Source organism: Phasianus colchicus, chromosome 2 (assembly GCF_987193195.1).
Source record: "Phasianus colchicus chromosome 2, bPhaCol1.hap1.1, whole genome shotgun sequence".
NCBI lineage: Eukaryota > Metazoa > Chordata > Aves > Galliformes > Phasianidae > Phasianus > Phasianus colchicus.
Window position 1 is genome coordinate 74,830,106 of NC_143437.1, and position 19,530 is coordinate 74,849,635.

Sequence of the window (19,530 nt, forward strand, 5' to 3'; positions counted from 1 at the left end):
TGCCATGCCACTGCTCAGGGCCCCTCACTTGGTCTGTTGGGTTCTTGAAGCAGAACATAGCTGTTGTCTTTGAATTTCACAGAAGGAGAGGCCGTAGTCCTCAGAATAATACTGTTAGTCAAAGCTGTGCGTGTGACTAAAGGAAAGAGTGGGTCAAACGGAAGAGAGAGGTCACAGCAGAGCTCACTGTTTTTCTTAGCAAAACCCACATGGTTCTGCAGAAAAGGGGTTCTGCAGCAGGGAATGTGGCGGAGAGAGAACTTGTCACAGGCCAAATCAGATGAGAAGGAAAAGAAATTCCTTGTGTAGGAATCAACAGATGTGGAGAGATCAGCTAACACAAGGGCAGATGAGACAGAGGGGGATCTTACAGAATGGAAAAACTGCATCGTGCTAAGATTTTCACCAATAGTGTCCACAGCATGGGAAGGATGGAGCAAAGGCCAGGGAGCAGGCTTAGCAGGGAGCTGCAGGCCTTGGTAGACTGCAAGGATGTGGAAGGCTGGGGTGATGGGAACCCGGAGAACTGGGGTCACTGGTAAAGTTGTGAGAAGAGGAAAGGGAGCCAAGGCCATAAGAGAGCTAAGAGGAGCTTAGAGCTCCCCTCAGTGGGAGGGAACTGTGGGTAGAATGAGCAGAAGGCCAGCTGTTGCACTGCCCTTTATTTGGAATGACCTCACAGCTCCCACTGGCAGTGAATTCCTTCTTCTTTAGCACCAGTGAGTCCTCACCCTCTTGTAGGACCTGTCAATTCATTCTCTTTAGAAGAGCACTTACTGGGTCACCTTATCAGCAACCTGTATCTCCATGTCCCCTTTCAAGACACTCACTAACAGAAGGCATGGCTCTTTTTCAGCAATTGCTCTGACTTTGTCCCACCAGATGAGCACAATGAACCAGCCAGAGACATGGTAAGAGCCCTTCTCTCTTGCCATTTTGTTAAACCTGGATGTGTGCGTTTCCTTTCTGAGAAGCCTGAAAAACAAAAACTTCACATGAATGATACTTGGGTCTGAGCTACCTCTAGCCTTTGTCAGTCTGAACCATCCTAAATTTTAGCCTTTTCAAATCCTATTTCTACAATTCTTAAATGAAAGGAAGCCCTGAGCTCAGAATTTTACCTATTTATAAGGGGAAAACCACACTTGCCCTAATGTCTGGGACTCCTCTGACCTCAATATTGACCTTTGCACTAATCCATGAGAAGTTTCTCTAAGAAAAAAAAAACATTCACAAGAAAAATATTTCTGGAAAGTCAGTCTTAGACGAAAAGGCAAACAACTGATCATAGCTCCCTGTACTCAACACTCACAGTGGTTCTGGGGAGGAAATCTCCATAAACGCAACAGCCACTAGATGCCAGCATAAGCACGGCCTTATATTTGAAATACAATCTAGAAAACAAGCAAAGCGAACAGTCAAATTTTTGCTGATTTTAAAATAGTCCTTTTAGTGCAAGTGCCCTATCTTTGTACAGGCCAGCATTGCCATAGAATCACATTTTTACTGGGTAAACTTTCTGTTACATGTTTCCATGTATGATCACTATCTTTATAGAAGACATTGAAGAATGTGAGTTGCTTGCATGTAAATTTTTGCATCGCATTGTATTTTGCCTTTTCTAGGTCGTTGTCCTCAGAAATAAATGAGAAATTATCATTGGAGTTTTCTAACATGCCTTTCAAAAGCACTTCCCTCACCTCCATCAGGGAGATGTTCATGTGTCACCTCTGGCAGAGAAGCTTTTTGCAGTGTCAGCAGTGTACCCTGCCATGTAGCATTGTCAGCCACATGATCCTGAGCCCACTGGCCCCATTGCCGATGCTGCAGGGACAGGATTTGGTTTAAGCTACTTTCACCCTACAGACCAAAGCAGCTCTGCCCAAAATAAAATTGGGAATGGAGCACAGGCCAGGCAGCCAGCACCCAGCATGTTCCCACTGCAGAAGCTGTGTTCCCCCTCTCAACCCCAGTATGCTGAGCAGCAGCACTTGATGCTGCCACAAGCAGGACAGGCATGCTGTTTCATTAAACCCCTTCCTCCCCTATCTTGCCCAGGTTGTCAGTGAAAATAATGTTGGTTGGGAAGGAGAGAGCCTTACTCCCATCCACACATGACTCAGCTCCAAGCCACTAAGTTCACAGCAGCAGTCAGTGTGCTAATCTTTAGCACTGATCAACTGGCTTGCTGTATATATGGGTCATGGCTGTAGCAGGCCAAGTTACCACTAAAACTGACCATGCAAAAAAGCAAGGTTTTTTTGCTAGCTGCCAGTGTTGCAAACTGGGGCATGAAAATTTTGTGATGATTTCTCAGTCTCTACCTTCTCCCCATTCATAGCTATGCTTAAGCCAAAAATAAATAAATGGCAGAGTTGTTCACAGAAGAAAGAAATCTCCATCTGTACTACTATAATGCAGCTATATTGGCTCTGCTATGTCCATTAGCTATTGTTAGGCTGGTGAAGAAAGCAGCCATGTGAGGCAGGACTCCTGTCACCTCTGCAGTGAAGTAAGAAGTATGGATGTGCAACTGAACTCCCCAGATAGAAGAGTTCTCTAAAAAAATATTGCTTTCCCTTCTTTTAAAAAGACATCTATTTTAAGATGAAATGAATCTCATCACAGATGTGGAGGCCTCCACTGTAACTATCTGCAAGTGGATAAATGAATGAGGGTCTTGGGCAAAAGACTTCAGTTTTAAAATCCAGCATCATTTCAGATGTTGATTATTTTCAACTGAAAAGATAAATTAAATCTGGTGGTACTAACAAACAATCCACTGAAAATTTTAAAGTTGCTATGAAAACTAAAGAGAGTGTCTGCACCATTTAGTCAAGAAATGGCTGTGAATGCTAAAGATTTTTTGTGGTTTTCACATTTTATAACAATTTCATTCAAATGCTGTGAACGTCTGTGGGATCTGAGAGGCAATTTGAATTAGACTAATGAAATGTACCACAAGTTTATCTCCAGTTTGTTACCAGAGTTAACATTAAAAGGCCTACTAACCTGAACTTCTTTTTTAAAATGGAAAGCAGATTTCTAAAGATGAGACACTTCTAAAATGTTTCTTTGCAATTTTGACCTGCACAGTTGAATACTCTCAATCCAGAGCTCTTTCCCAAATGGCATTAATAAAAACTAATGGATAGAAAGAGCATTAGAACTGAGCACTTTTGGGGCTCCCATCTAGAAAAAAAATCAACATGAAAGGATAGATTCTCATGTCATTTCTCTCCCTTTGGGTGGTGCAGGCACAGGTAATCCTTGTCTCATTTGTAATAGCTTCACTCTCCAGTGATGTGCTAGGAAGAAGACCCAAATCTTTCCAAGCCATTTGTGAAATTCTTCTGAGTGGAGTAGCTATCTTTATTAAAATAATGAAAACTAAGCCTTTTTCCCATGCACTCCTGAGATAGTCTCTATTTTGGCCCCCATTCAGGAAGGCAATTAAATATGTGCTAACTCTATGCTCATGAATAGTCATGTTGAAATTTAAGGAATTACAAATGCCTAAGTGCTTTCTTGAATGAAGCCCAAAGTTTGTATCCCAAAGAGAGCTAGAAATACTGCGGCTGAAAGACACACACTTCTCTGAGGGACATGTCAAGGGAGTTACAAAGCAGCAGAAGTTCCCAGGGGGGAAGGAAGTCCAGATTTATGCATGTTTCAAAAGGAAACCCACCATTTTCCATTTGTAGGCACTGCCCTGTCTCTCTGGGGAAAAAGATACGTAGTGTTTTGTTTCATTCTGTTTCCCCTCCCCAAAGATGGTAACATTTAAATAATGCCTGAAGCTCATTCTTTTCCAAAGTTCACCTATAGGATCGACCCAGTACCCAACCTTGATTCTGTGGAGTCTGTATGAGGAAGGCAGGGTGGGGGGGAAAGGGGAAGGGATCTCTCGAGGCACAGGCATTTGGTTGGAGTGCCACAGTCATGGCCTTTGTAAAGCTGGGTAACTCTACACCTCATTTTCCCCATCTAATGATAAATGCCCAGGAGTAGTTAGGATTATGAGCATTTTGAGTACGGTGAAACTCATTTAGGGCTATTTACTTGTTGTAGACTTTGCTTACACCAACCTTGATAGTGCTCCCTCTTGACAGTAGAGTTGCAGTCAAAATAAAGAATCCTTTCTAACCAGGTGCTACAAGATACAGTAATTTACAGTGTCTTCTGCCAAATGATTGCTAACATAAACACTAAGTTGTCAACCATGTTAAGCATCAGTATTGCAATATCTGATGCAGTCTGGCAGCTTACGTGTGCCTGGTTTGGGCTGAATTAGTCTGAGAGGAATGCATATGGCTAGGCCTTAAATGTAGCCTGATGGTATCACTAGCTGACTTCCAGTTGCTCCAGTTTTTGCTTTATGTGCTGCTACCTCCTACATTGTGTAAAATAGAGCAGAACATCATTTAGCATAAAAGAGTATGCTTTACTTACAGACACATTCAATTGGGTGAGGTCAGAGAGAGAACCAGGGACTGAGTTCAGATGGGACAGTTCTTCTTTGCAGGTGGTGTCCAGCAGAGCTCAAGATAACACTGCTGGTCACTGGGATCTTTCACTCCTCCATCCCACATCCCGACATGTAGAAAATTGTCCATGGTAGCAGGGTGGGGATTTATGTCTCCTCACTGAGAAGGTGCTGGTCACCCAAGGCTCTCTATACTCAGAGAACAGCAGATACCTCCATAGGGTAGTTCATGCCATTTGTCTGTCTTATCTCAGGAGTTGATGAATAATAGTGTCACTATGAAAAACACTGAGTGACAGCTGATTATGCACACATTATTCCCTTGGCAGCTGTTCAGAGAACAGACATTGAACCCCTCACACACCCTTCTTGGCGCCTGCAGCTGGCTCACCTGCCTGCCACACATTTCTTGTGTGGTCCTGGACAAGGCATCTCATCTCCCAGCGTATCAAAAACTCTGTCTTTACTTCACTCCGCCTGCTTTTCATCCTTTCCTCCTGTACTCTCCATTACTTGAATTATTATATTCTACTATTTATATTATACTGTCCATTACATGTACAGAGAAGACCTAGTGCCATAAGGCCCTAGTTCAGAGCAAGATCAGTCTCCCTACCCAGCAGAAGAGGTCACTCTGTGAAGTCAGAGACCTCGGACTTTCAGGCTTACCTTTCTCCTCAGCTCCAGCAACTGCTGCCCTTGATTTATCAGTTTGACTACAGCCACTTTCAAGGCAAGCTGCAAAGTCACAGGAAAAAGAGGAAACAGTCTTGACTCTTTAGACTGGTTAGAAACAACACATATCATATTATTTTATGTTGGGAATTTGCCATCTTAAAATGCAAAAAGTTTTGGTTTCTGTTATGCAGAAAAGTGCTTCAAGTAGCGACTTTTGGTTTCAGTTTAGCTAACAGGTGTGACAAGAGCACTTTCTTCATTTGGACCAAGTTCATTCACAGTTATAAAATCAGTCAGGAGTGGAAGAAGCAGCAGAGCTCATTTCCTCTTCCAGCCTGTAAATAGAAACAGGTGGGCAAGGTCAAGACACTCATTTTAGAAACGTGAATGATGTGGGGTGAGATTTTCCACACCGCTCAAGCAGGTACCGTTCCCATTTCACACGACTGTCACTAATTTCCATAGGACGTAGCAGTGAGACTGTTTGGAACACACCCCAGAGCACTTATGTGTATCTTTAAGAACGTTTGTATCTTTGAATATCTAGTTTACAGTGACCAGAAGCAGCCTGTCCTCTCTCATTATCTACATTTCATGCTTCCCTTATTTATTATGTCTGTTAGATGCAAGTACACAGCTTGTTTTGACACATCTTCTATCCAACCTTCCCCACAAAACAGGTTATTATTATTATTATCAAATGATGATAAAAGATCTGTATACTTTTAATTGACTTCCTACTTCCACTCAATAAGTGCTTGATACAATTCATGGAAAAAGTGAATAAGAAAGGTTGTGATTTACCACTGGCTGATATGGAATAAATGTGTGTTTATGTATACGGTCTTGTCTGTGATAGAAAAGTCAAATGTTTTCCCTCTTTGATCAACTGATCTTTGCCCAAGCATCAGGAAGCTGATGGTCATCTGTTATCCACAGCAGCAAGCAGCCCTTCCTTCCTCTCCTTCCCCACCTGCCTCTCCAGTACAAGGCCCTCAGCTTCCAAAGCCATTTTGCCTGGGCACCAGGAAGAATAAAACCAATATCCAAGACTCCTCTGCAAAAACAGACCCCAAATTATGTTTCACTGCCAAATTAAAAGCAAGTGTTCTCTGGAGGCTTTGCTTCTGTTTGTCCTTTGCTGAAGTTCCTAAATTATTACCTGACCTGTAACCCAAAACCAGTTTCCGTGAGAAATATTTTCAGTTTGTTTGCTCATCAAGGTCAGAAAACCGTGGTCTGGAACAAACGTCCTGTACATTTTACCAACCTCAATTTTTATATATAGCAAGCAGTCCTGAGAAATTGATTGATTACAGTTGGCTGATGAGCGTTATTTCTACCAGACGGTGAGATCACCTTGCTAGTGTGGAGTCTGTTTCGGAGCAGGTTGCAGTTTTAAGCTTTCTTGAGGTGTACCCACAAGTCTATTTATTTTCATGTATCTTATGTGGTCAGGGTGGTGGTGCTGCAGTTTTTCATTGCTGAGCAATTTCTTCTAGTTTATTAAATGAGTTTAGTTTCAAATGGAGTACTGGGTTTTCGTTTGTGGTGCTGCTTTTCCTGTTACTGTTGTTGTGGTTTACCGTCCACATTGGGGTGTTCAAAACTTCTCTTCAGAATTCACTGAGCTTGTTTGTGATTTGTGTTTTTACAGTTCTGTGCATTGAACCTCAGAGCGTTAAGTGTGGGCTGGGACTCCCTCCATGAGGAGTTCTGGTATATGCAGTGCTGGAGCAGTACTGGAGCTTTGTGACTGACCAGACACATGTCAAGTCCCCATTGGGCAAGGAACTGTGATAGCACATAGGGTTCCATCCAGGCAGGACTTATGATATCAGTATGGCCTTCTATAATGTACAGAGACTATTAAGGAACTGCATTTCCAGACTGGCTTCTTCTCTATATCTAGCAGTACACTTTAATGGTTAGAGCAAACAAAATTAGGGGGGGGAAAGAAAGGAGTGGGAGGGGGAAAATATGCTCTTTTCCAGCCTCAAGCAATGATAGAGAGAATGATGTTGAGTAAGATTTAGTAAGACAGCAATATTAAGATTAATCAGAGCAGGCCAGTCTGCCGAGCAAATCACGAAGCTTAACTTCTGTTAGAAAGTATTCTGAACTAATCGAAGTTGTGCCCACACGTACAATAGTGGGAGGCCTGGCAATTCTCTGCTCAAGCTACTGTGACATTTGAGATCGTGACTCTAGCTTCCGAACAAGACTAGTAAGGGACATATCCTCAGTTTCTTGGAAAATTGATACAAAAGGGCACTATCCTCACAACCCTTCAATGTCCAGTGGAGCAGGGTCTCCCCGATTTCATGAGCATATCTCCTTCAGTGCATGTATTCTTACGCTTCAGACAGCTTAAGTAACACAAGAAAGTTGTCCCCCTTTCTTTTGTCAGTAGTTCTGTATCTTTTTTCACTGGCAAGTGCAATATATCTGACAAATTTTGCTCAGTGGGTGTTTGTAGTCATAAAAATGTCTACCTGAGTACTCTCACCCTGAGACTTGCCTCAGACTGTGTCCTCCACCTCTTTTCCATTTTGTGTCCCTCACCTTAAGCTTTGCTCCCAGCCCTGTGGCCTTCCAGTAACTCCACAACCACCCAAAGCACCCCCAGTTCATCCCCACTCATCCCCAAATCCAGTTACGCCTTGCTTACTTTAAGACTGATTCACTGCAGCAGTCTTCAATGACTCCTCTTGCACAGCTTCGCAACCTCCACCACTATGGCAGCTCCTGCGTTCCCCCAACATATCCCAACCAGGTTGCCAGTATTTTCCTGCTCTTAAAGGTTGTTCTGAAATGCAGCTACCCCCCAGGGTAAATTTTCATTTGTTTTTAATAGAGTTGGTGCATCCCTTGCGTGATGTTTTTTGTGTGTGTCACCATCATCACTATTTCTGGTACTCAAGAAGACTTTCAGGCTTTGTGTTTGAAGATAAAACAATTTTACCATTTGACAATTGGAGGAGGAATGCTGCCAGTTTTCTCAGTTGAAGTAAGTACAAAATAAAAATTGGAAACCACTGGCCTTAACAGTTCTTAATCCTATGGTAACCTGCAATATGTTCCAGTGCTCAGTTATCCTTATCATTAAAAAACGTTCCTGATGGCTGACATAAATCTTCCTTGCTGCAATTTAAGCCCATTACTTCTTCTGCTATCACCAGCAGATATGGACAAGATTTTGTCACAGCCTCTGCTGCCACTACCTTTTACATATTTGAAGGCTGGCTGTTGTCTCGTCTCCTCTTTTTCAAACAAGACATGTTCTCATCTTCCAATTTTTCCCTGAGATCATATTTTCTAAGCTCGTGATCATTCTTGTTGCTTTCATCTGTGTTTTCTCCAGTACTTAAGTACAGCAGCTAAATATATCACTGCCCTTCTTCCAGATTCAGATTGGCCATTATGCTATGAACTACCCTCAGAGTGCCTATACGACTGATTACCAGCTTATTGACCTAAATCCTTTGCTAAACCATCACTTTTGAAAATAAAGCCCCCATTCCTGTAGGAAAGCAGCTTTTGTTTGTCCCTAGCTTCGTGGTTTTTCATTTGTCTGTCAAAACAGATGCTATTCAACTGACCTTTCTCTAACAAGTAATCCAGATCAGTTTTTCTAGTTGACCTATCTCTCACAAGTCTTTACCACATTTTTTGTTATCTACAGACCTTCCTCCAGGAGCAGAAAGGAACCCTGTGCACCCTGCCAGGAACATCCTTCAGAGTGAGAAATTCTCATTTACAAGCAACATTAAATCTGTTCAGTGCAAGCTCTTTTGACTTTGCACTTCTCATTTATTTTGCACAGTGTCATGCGCAGTGAAGTCACATGTCTTACAAAATCCTAAACATGTTGTGTCATCACATTTACCCTTAACAAACCTGAGATCTGCTCAGGAAGCAATAACAGGTTTGTTATCTGTAGGGAACCTCCAGCTTTTAAGGGAGAGACGGAGAGTTCAAGAAAAAAAGATGATGTGTTGCTTGTAAAAGGGAAAAAAAATAAAGGCAGGAAATCTGTTAGACATAAGAGGAGTGTATCTGTACTCATTTCATAAAGATATGAATTAAGGACTGGAACTGACTATTACACTAAATTGATTGCATCTGGTAAGCATTAAATGAGTACACATTTCTGAACTCTTTGTTGTTTTTTTGATCCCACTGGGTAGTCAGCTTCTGATATTTCCACTGAACCGTGCTTAATCATGTTTAACAATATTTTAGTGATAAGAGTTGGTGACGTTATAGCTTCCAGTCTTTGATGCATATGATTATATTACCTTCTTCATCAGAGAATGCAAAACTCCTCTGGTAACTTGCTCTATTGACGTTGGAGGAAGTCAGGGCTGTTATTGTTTCAGTGTTCAGTATGCTGCCACTTCATTGCTTTGATCCATGGCCTTATGTGGCTTTGTAAAGTGGAGGGGGGTGGAGGGAGAAGGGTTACTGGGCTTGTAAACATTTCTATTACATCAGATTAGTTTTTCTGCCATGTACAATCTACTGGTGTGACTCAGACGTTCACATTTTATAAAGTCAGCTATGTCTACAGGAACTACAACAATTCTGAGGAATTCTAGATAAATGTGAATTAGTTTTATTCTTATCTTAACTACACAGTGTACAATTGTACAAAAAGTGCTCTTTTGTTGACTTTTAGAGCAGATGTGCAACCAATGGCAGGTAATGAGAACAACGTGTTCCCCTCTCACCAGCTCCTTTATTCTTTGGCTGTTAGCCTTAGCACAGGTTTAGGGCTAGCCACTCTCATTCATAGTTCTCTCAGCTGCTCTCCACTGCTCTCCACCCACCTCTCACAGTTTTATTGTGGCTGTGCAACGGTGATCTGAGATGGCTGCCGCTAAATACTTGGAGTCGTGTTTCTTAGAGTAGATCATTCAACTGCTTTGGCTTTGGGGAATAGGGTGTGCTGTTTCACATGTATAAGATCAGGGTGAGACAATTTATTTTTGCCCTTGCATCAGTTCAGGGAACTGTCAGTAGCATGGGAAAATTGATAGTCTTTACCAGCAAAAATGTTAATGTCTCATATGAAATAATCTGGGGCACCACACGTAACGTTTTCCCCTCAGAACTTTCTGGGCAGGACTTTCAAACAATTCAACTTGTGACAGCCAAAGGTCGCAAGTTTTTTTGTCATCTCTCGTAAGTTTTCTTGCCAAATGTTTCCATAGTTATCTGCTATTCAAATAATGTCTTACTAACACACTGGCCGTGTTGAATATGCTAAGGAATGAGCAAGGGCTCACAGGCTGCTCGCAGAGATCTTGAGCAATAGCTGTATTTTCTTCAGTGCTGAGACACACCAAAGAATGTTTTTCTTCCTAGATGCCCTGCCTCACAAAGGTAAGTCATCTTGTGTTTCTGTCAAGAGCACATAGAAGCCACTCACTAGCCCAAGTCAGAGGAAGCAACTGTGTCAGATCCTTGAAGTAAGTGCAGTGATGATCCTGCAGGAGGCCCCAGATGCTTCCATGGGGCTCTGCAATGCATCAGTCATGCTCTGCTGCAGGAACTCAGAAGGAAAACAAACGTTTTCAGAAAGTGCAGGGTAGGACTCCCAGACATGTAAAGGCAGTAAGTAAAAATGTATTCAGGAGATCCTGAATGATCAATACCAGCCCTTCACAATGTGGTCTGGGAATCATTCTGCAATTGTTAGTCTAGCTGATGAAAACCACACACAGAGAAGAAACCATTCAAGGTGTTTGCTAGATCTCGAGGCTGGAAACCAGTGATTTCTGTAAGGCTGGCATACAAAAACACATTGCCCCACATATGTGGGCTGGAATAACAAACTCTAGCATAAAGCAAAGAAAAACCTGCATGGCACAAGGCTGAGCAGAATCTGTTTTCTTCCCTTGCCTAAACTTCCTGAACAAGTTTAGTTCTTCCTTTCTGCACATGGGTGTGAGCACTTGAGGCCAGCTGTGAAGGTGGAGGTCTCTGGCAAGCAAGCATAATCCAGGGCCCACATTTCCTCAGGCAAGGAGGAAAGACCTGGTATGCCAGATCCTGCAGCCCCTGGGCAGCAAAGCCCTCAAAGTGGAGTCTAGTGAGCCGTGCGTTGTGAGAGAGGTCAGGAAGCTTTTATCAGGTGAAGGAATGAGTCAGTACAGGATGTGAGCCCAAATACACTCTGTTTGTGGAAAAGCATTTTCTTATTAACCAACCTGTATTTGACAGGGTTTTTACTGAAACAACAGACTCCCGGAGGGTAAGTAAATGTGACTGTGGCAGCAGTTAGCGTTCCCAGGAGCCTTTGTGCATCTAGGATACAATTAGGTACATTTGTCTGCAAACGCTTTAAATATTTCAGCTGGTATGCCATTAAAGAATAAGAAGGAGTTTTATGTTAAGAGAGACTCAAAGCACTGCAAGGCAGCCAATATCAGACAAGGCATAAGAATGATTTGGGATAGATAATGGTTGTGAGTAATATTATAAATGATCTCATAGACTTTTTTTTTTTTTTTTTTTTTTTTTTTCCTGTGAAGTAAATGACCTTCCTTTTTCCACTTAGGGAGCTGTGTGGCTATTACAGCGTGAAAAATGTCTCTCAGCCAGCACAGCTCTGTACGTTTTTACTCAATAATTTTAATGATGTTTGCTCATTTTCACTGAACCCTTTCTTGTGGTCTTTTCAGAGTCCCGTCCCCCCCCAGGACTCAAGGAAGATGGGAAGGGACAAAGCTTTCTCACAGGGATGCAGCAGCCTTCATTTCTCTAGATATTTTCTGATGTCTGAGATGTTGTTTAAGTGGCCCTCATCTAACCTTTACCTTTTTGACCTGAGATTCTGTGCTGGAATTCTCATGGACACCAGTAGGAAGATTTACTTATACTGCAGTTGGATTTGTAAGGGCTAATGAGAACCACAGCATAACACGATGAGACACTACACTCATGTAACAGAGAAGAAACACATTCCACTTTCAAAGATCTTAAGCATCTGATGGGAAACAGGAGGTGAAAGCAACACACGTGCCAGTTTGTGGCACAGGACATTTTATGAACAGAGGCCATGCGCCCTGACCAGTTTTAATTATACTGGATGCCTCTTAATGGGTGAAGAACATGAAAAAGTATCACATACCGGTTTCAAGTTTATGCACGTAAAATCATGTATTCAGAACTGCAAGACACCGCAGCTAAAAGTCCAGCTGAAATATCTGTAGTACAGAAACTCCACAAAAAGATTACTCAAATTATTATTAATCTCACCCACACTACTAGTCAGAGCATATATGAACACTTCCATCAGAGTATACAATCATCTGACATAGCACACATGGCACCAATTCTGCAATTTTGTTTGAAACCAAAATTGCAGTGTTTACCACAAAAACTTCCTTATGCTCATAGTCCTCTTGCAAATGTGCTTTAACTTAAAATGTCAGTTAAAACATACCATCAAAATATGAAGCCGTTCTTCTTTTTTCATTCAGGATTTATTCTGGCAAAGCTTCCCTCAAGTCAAGTAGAGACAACGCCACTCTGACAAAAGCTTAATATTTTGACTCAATACGGTTTTCATCTATAAGTAAAGAAATGGATAAAAATGCAAATAAGCCATTGTCCTGGCATGTCACATAGCTTATAGGAAGGGCATTTCATTCAGACTCTCACTGGGCCACTGGACTAAAGCCAGCAGCAGTCAGTGCTGTCCAAATATATAGCCCAAGTTTAAACCGTTCATTGTGGCAGACTTAGAATCATAGAATCATAAAATGGCCTGGATTTAAAAGGACCACAATGACCATCTAGTTTCAACCCCCCTGCTATGTGCAGGGTTGCTAACCACCAGACCAGGCTGCCCAGAGCCATATCCTGGCCTTGAATGCCTCCAGGGATGGGGCATCCACAACCTGCTTGGGCAACCTGTTCCAGTGTGTCACCACCCTCTGTGTGAAAAACTTCCTCCTAATATCTAACCTAAACCTCCCCTGTCTCAGTTTAAGACCATTCCCCCTTGTCCTATTGCTATCCACCCTCGTAAACAGTCATTTCCCCTCCTGTTTATATGCTCCCTTCAAGTACTGGAAGGCTGCAATGAGGTCTCCCCAGAGTCTTCTTTTCTCCAAGCTAAACAATCCCAGTTCCCTCAACCTTTCCTCACAGGAGAGGTGCTCCAGCCCTCTGATCATCTTAGTGGCTCCTCCTCTGGACCCGTTCCAAGGGCTCCACATCCTTCCTGTACTGGGAGCCCCAGGCCTGGACGCAGTACTGCAGATGGGGACTCACAAGAGCTGAGTAGAGGGGGACAATCACCTCCCTCTCCCTGCTGGCCACATCTTTTTTAATGCAACCAAGAACACAGTTGGCCTTCTGGGCTGCAAGCGCACACTGCTGGCTCATGTCCAGTTTCTTGTCCACCAGGACCCCCAAGTCCTTCTCTGCAGGGCTGCTCTCAAGGAGATCTTCCCCCATTGTTTAATTGTTTAAATACCTGGGATTGCCCTGACCCAAGTGGAGCACCCTGCACTTGGCCTTATTGAACCTCATTAGGTTTTCATGCGCCCACTTCTCCAGCCTGTCCAGGTCCCTCTGAATGGCTTCCCTCTCTTCCAATGTATCAACTGCACTGCTCAGCTTGGTGTCATCTGCAGACTTGCTGAGGGTGTACTCAACACCATCGTCTCTGTCACTGATGAAGATGTTGAAGACCACCAGTCCGAAGACCAACCTCTGAGTGACCAGCCTCGACCCTGACACAGAACCATTGATCACAACCCTTTGGCTGCATCCAGCAGCCAATTCCTAATCCATTCAACAGTCCATCCTTCAAATCCACACCTCTCCAATTTAGGGAGAAGGATGTGGTGAAGGACCATGTCAAAGGCTTTGCAGAAATCCTCCGCCCTTCCCCCATCCACTGATGCCATCACTCCATCATAGAAGGCCACCAGACTGGTCAGGCATGATCTGTCTTAACATAGCTTCTAGGAGGATCTGCTCCATGATCTTCCCAGGCACAGAGGTGAGGCTGACTGGTCTGTAGTTCCCCGGGTCTTCTTTTCTCCCTTTCTTAAAAATGGGAGTAACGTTTTCCTTTTTCCAGTCACCAGGGACTTCACCAGACAGCCATGATTTTTCAAATATGATGGAGAGCAGCTTGGCAACCACATCAGCCATCTCTTTCAGAACCCTAGGATGGATACAATCTGGCCCTATGGACGTTCAATTTCATAAGGAGGACTCAGACTTGTTCCACTGCTACAGTGGGACAGAAACCACTCCCCATACCCTCACATACAGGCTCATGGTCCTGACAGACATGGGAAGCTTCATCGTCTGTGAAGACTGAGGCAAAGCACTCATTGAGTACCTCAGCTTTTTCTATGTCTGAGGAAGCCAGCTCCCCATTACCTTTCATCAGAGGGGAAACACTCTCTTGGCCTGTTTCCTCCTGCCTATGTACCTGTAGAACCCCTTCTTGTTATCTTTCACATCCCTTGCCAAGTTCAGCTCCGTCTGTGCCTTGGCTTTCATAATCCTATCTCTACACACACGGACAACAGCCCTGTATTCCTCCTAGGATACACAACCCTGCTTTCACTTTCTGTACATTTCCATCTTTGAGGGGAATCACATAAAGTGTTTCTCAGATCATTTTGCACTAACATGGTGGTCACACAGAGGCAGATGACTATCCAACTCAAGCTTGCATGTCCAAATGAATTTCTGGCATTTGCATTAGTGCCCTGGTTGCCCATCCTGTGATTGCCTCTGTCCCACTCCGTGGCATAGAATCATAGAATCATATCATGGCCTGGGTTGGAAAGGACATTAAAGATTACCTAGTTTCAACCTGCCTGCTATGGACAGGGACCTCTTCCTATAGACCAGGTTGCCGAAAGTCCCATCCATCTTGGTTTGTTTGGAGTTTAACTATACAGGACTGTGAGTGTGGAAGTCTGCCAGCAACATTCCCACAAGTCCCCATCACGGCTTTCTGGCATCTTTTGCCAGTACATAGCACATACTTTCCACCACTTCCTCCTTTCTACAGATAAGGTCTGACAACACAGGAAAATGAGCTGCTTATTGACACACACTGATGTTGGCTTTGGTGCCAGATTATAAGATGTAATTAAAATATAGACAGGTGGCTCCTATATAGTCCAGACTGGCTGGGTATATGAAAAGATCTTATGCTAGTCTATTAAACTGTCATGTCGTACTTCCAGTGAGAGTAGGAGGTGTGTTTATGTCATGTTACTGTATTCTTCCTGCTACATTTGACAAAATATTTATTTCAAGTGTATTGAAAACAGTGAGTTTTTGAGAACTCCTGGAGCAAAATGCATAAAGTAACTCATTTATGCTCATTTTCTACATCACCAAAAACTGGCCCCTAAAATTCATGGCATCCAGGGTGAATGACTTCCTGGATTTGAGATAGATGTTATCATGCAATAAAATGTTCATGTTTGGAGTTGAAAAAGACAATGATTTAGTGGAGTATTGATTTTTTTTAAGGAGAAAGGGAATTGCAATTGGAGATTGGAGTCAGTCCAGCTACAGATGAAGCAAACCAAATGAGAAGATTCATCTACTTATGTCAGATACTTAGTTTCCCTTAGAATAATTTAGATAATTACTTATCTGCCATTGTAGAAAACCCTACAAACACAAAAGCATTGTTGTCTGCCATTGTGCTCAGAACAGAGTCCCCAGGAGATAAAGGAGGCACCCAGAGTTTGGTAAGGTCACTCCTAAAGGCCACCACCATGGAGCAAGACTCCAGAACATGCCAGCTGCCATCAGCTCAGGCATACGGTTGACCAAGCAACCCACCTCAAAGGGTCTTTCTCACACCTGCCCCACACCTGTCTTGCCCACACTGCTTATACCCTCTGATATCAACCCCTTTATTGAGCAGGATCAGACAGTGTAAACAAAGCAGGCAAGCCAGGAGTCCGACCTCAGCAACGTTCAGCTTTCCCCTCATCGTAGTGCTGTGGTAGCCTAAGTGTGAGCAGAAAGGGAGTTTTTAGAAAAGGAGGTAATAACACCACTTGTGTTGTGATCAGACATATCTGGTTTGTCTCAGAGGGCCACTGTGGCCTGGTAAGTCTACAGGCACAAGCAGGTCACTCTTCCCTGTGCCAAGGGCTCTGAAAATCTCTAGATGCTTCTTCTACAAAACTTGGACCTATTATGTTCAAAGCACCTATCGTGAACTCTTCTTCCTTTTGCAAAGATGAGGTAGAAGACAGAGTAAAATAAGTTTGCTCAGGGCCTTAGTCAAAATAACAAGCGGATGTTGTAAAGAGCAAAAATCTTCTGCAATTGCCAAATGCAAGAACTTCCTCTGATCTTGGATGCAAGAAAATTTTAATGATTTCCTGCAGAAAGGCAGTGGGCAAAAGGAAAATGTGAAAGCCAGCCCACATTTAATAACTGTGCCATTGATTACTAAGAATAAAGTAAAATCTTTTTAGAATTTCCGAATTTCCTCAGTGGGGAATCCACAGATATAGAGGTATTTTCATATCACTTTCTTACTTAGGCCAGCTCAGATTAAGCACATACCACACACTGAAAGGCTGGTCACTCTCAATCTCCTTAGATTAAATGTGCCCAGACTATTGCTGGTTTATGACCAGAAGATGCTACTGCAGAAAAACAGAGAGAATAAAAACATAATGTGGAAAAAACCTTAAAGATAAGAAATATGGTCTGCCCTTTCAGCAGTTATATGGGGTCTGCAGAAGTGCAATAAATAAAAAATTAGAGCCGCTAGCTCTTTCTGGCTTACAGTGTCAGGTCTCAAAAACAGATTATGAGCTATCCATCCATCTTCTTGTTAAAGGGGATCTGTTATCATCGTCTATAAAAGAACAGAGACAAGATAGTTTACCCTATCAAAAGAAAACCAAAAAAGTGAAAAATCCAGGGGAAAAAAAGCCTGGTGGCCTTCCCCTGGGTTCTGTTCTTATTTTTCATGTTGTCCTTCACTATTCTAGTCCATCATTGCCAGCTCACTCGTGCATCTCAGAGACCATCATCCCACAGACAGAGGCCTGAAGCTGGGGTAGCAAGAGCAGCCTGTCCAACCACCTCTGATGTAGTCTTGCTGAGCAGGCTAATTGTCCAGATGCAGCCCATGTTTGACTTTCAGGAGATCTCTTCCAAATGAAACTCCTTCCAGATCTTCTCAGCAACAGCCAGGAGGACTTTTACTCTGTGCATTTGACCTGACCTTTGTGAGACAGTCAGAAGACATCTTGTTCCTGATGAGTAACCTCACCAAGATGGAGACGTGGCTCTGGCTACTGGAGATCTCTAGGAAGTAGTGGTGCTGCTGAATCAGGAGATGGACTACAACCCTGCAGATAAGCCAGCTGTGCCACTCACTCTAACCAGGGCTATGTGCAGAGTTAGGACTCCATGCTATCTGAAACACCCCACAGCTGAAGCAGAATTACCTACCCACATCATTACCTCATTCCTATGGCTGTTCTCATCTCTGGATTTGTAGTTAGCTGTTCTTAGTTTTTCCCTTTTTCTGTGGTACTGATTGTGGTGTGAATTTACCCATAGCCCCATTTGCCATACAACAGTAGGTGTACCAAAGCAGTAATCCTACACTTTTTCCTCCAGTATGAATAGAACACAGGACTCCAGCCAGGTCGTACCTTCAGTTCATGACTCAGAGGCAAACTATAAGAAGATTCATGAGGATGCAATTGATCTTGTCACAGACTTTCCCCATGGCTTCATGGCTGTGCATGGGAGAACTCCGAGCAATCTCAGGAAAAGATGCTGCAGAAAACCATACATTTCCAAGAGTAGATGCTGTGAAGGCCAGGTTCCTTTAAGTCTCATCCCAGAGATACCACCTGAAGCGCTTGCTGGATCTTGCTTTGACAGATAGGTCCCAATGAAGAAAAGTGGCCCTGAATTTGCCATCAGCAATACTATTTGTTCAGTGGTGTTTATCCAAAGACCATGTTGAAGTGATAGAGAAGGTCATTGGAATTACGGCCCCTAAACCCTACAGTTACACACTCCCTATCAGGCTACATTCATCCCTTTCGCATGCCCTGACACACACACAACAAAACAACTCCTATTTAAAACAAAGGAACACAACCATTTTCTTTTCTTATCACCTAGCAGACTTGTAATGCATCATATTAATTTCCTTCCAAGTGTAACAAAAACTGAGCACTGATAACAGCCTTTACTCAGTGCAGGTGAGAGAACAAAGCAGTACATCCCTGCCTGCCCTTGAAGACCTCATGCAGTGCCTACACAAATATCAGCACTGTGCACTTGCAGGGGGGAAGTGTCAATCTGATCTCCTGAAAGGGTACTTTTCATGATGCCTCATGACATAATAGTCTTGTAGCATCTTTAATTTAAAACAAAAGCTACTGCAGAGGATTGCTTGTACAGCCTTGCCGACCTGAAGAAATCAAGTGAGGAGATGACACGCAGACAGCAATACCTTGGAGGATGCTGCTGAGAGCTCTTTCATTGTTTGTTTGACAGTAATGCAAAAAAGGTGCAATCAAGATCAGCCTCAATTGTGTTGTGTGTGGCGCAAATACTCAGAGAGATACATCTGTGGGTCTGAAAATCTGCAGGCACATTTCATGAGCTGTTTTTGATTTGTAGAGTGTCTTGAGGTAACAGCAGCTTTCACATGACAGGTGAAACAGACCAAAAAAGCCAGAGGCCAGGTCTGCCCACTGTTATCCACAGGCGTGTGCACAACTAAACAAGGTAAAGGTAAGTAAAAGAAGGGCTTGTTAAAAAAACTTCATCTGATTCTCCAAATCAGAGACTTGTCCACGTGTCACATCCATTCTGAAAGCACTTTCAGCTAAACTGTGGCTTGTTTCCAAGCTGATTCTCAAAATCTCAGCCCACATGTAACACATCAAGTGGTGACCATGATCATTTCTACTGGGGAGGCATCTGAGTCATGAGCCAGCCACCAAGGAGCATGTAGGAAAACTGCACAACTTGGAGTCTGTTCAAATCCCTCAGAGCTCAGGTTCTTCATACTTTTTCATGCAGGGAAGGACTTGGGCTGAGGCTTCAATAGCAATGCTGCCACAAGGCAGCCCTACTCTGTCTTCAGACTTTATTTCCACTCTCACATCATAGCATGTGTCCTTTTCTAGGAACCCCAAAATATGCAACCTAATCTACGGAACCTGGTTTAGCAGCAGAGTTGGACTAGGTGATCTCCAGAGGTCCTTTCCAACACCTACAATTCTGTGATTCTGTAATATATGTTTGCTTCTTTTGTGGAAAAAGAAGCTTCCAGTTGTATGGGGCCCTATGCAGCCTGATCTAGTAGGTTG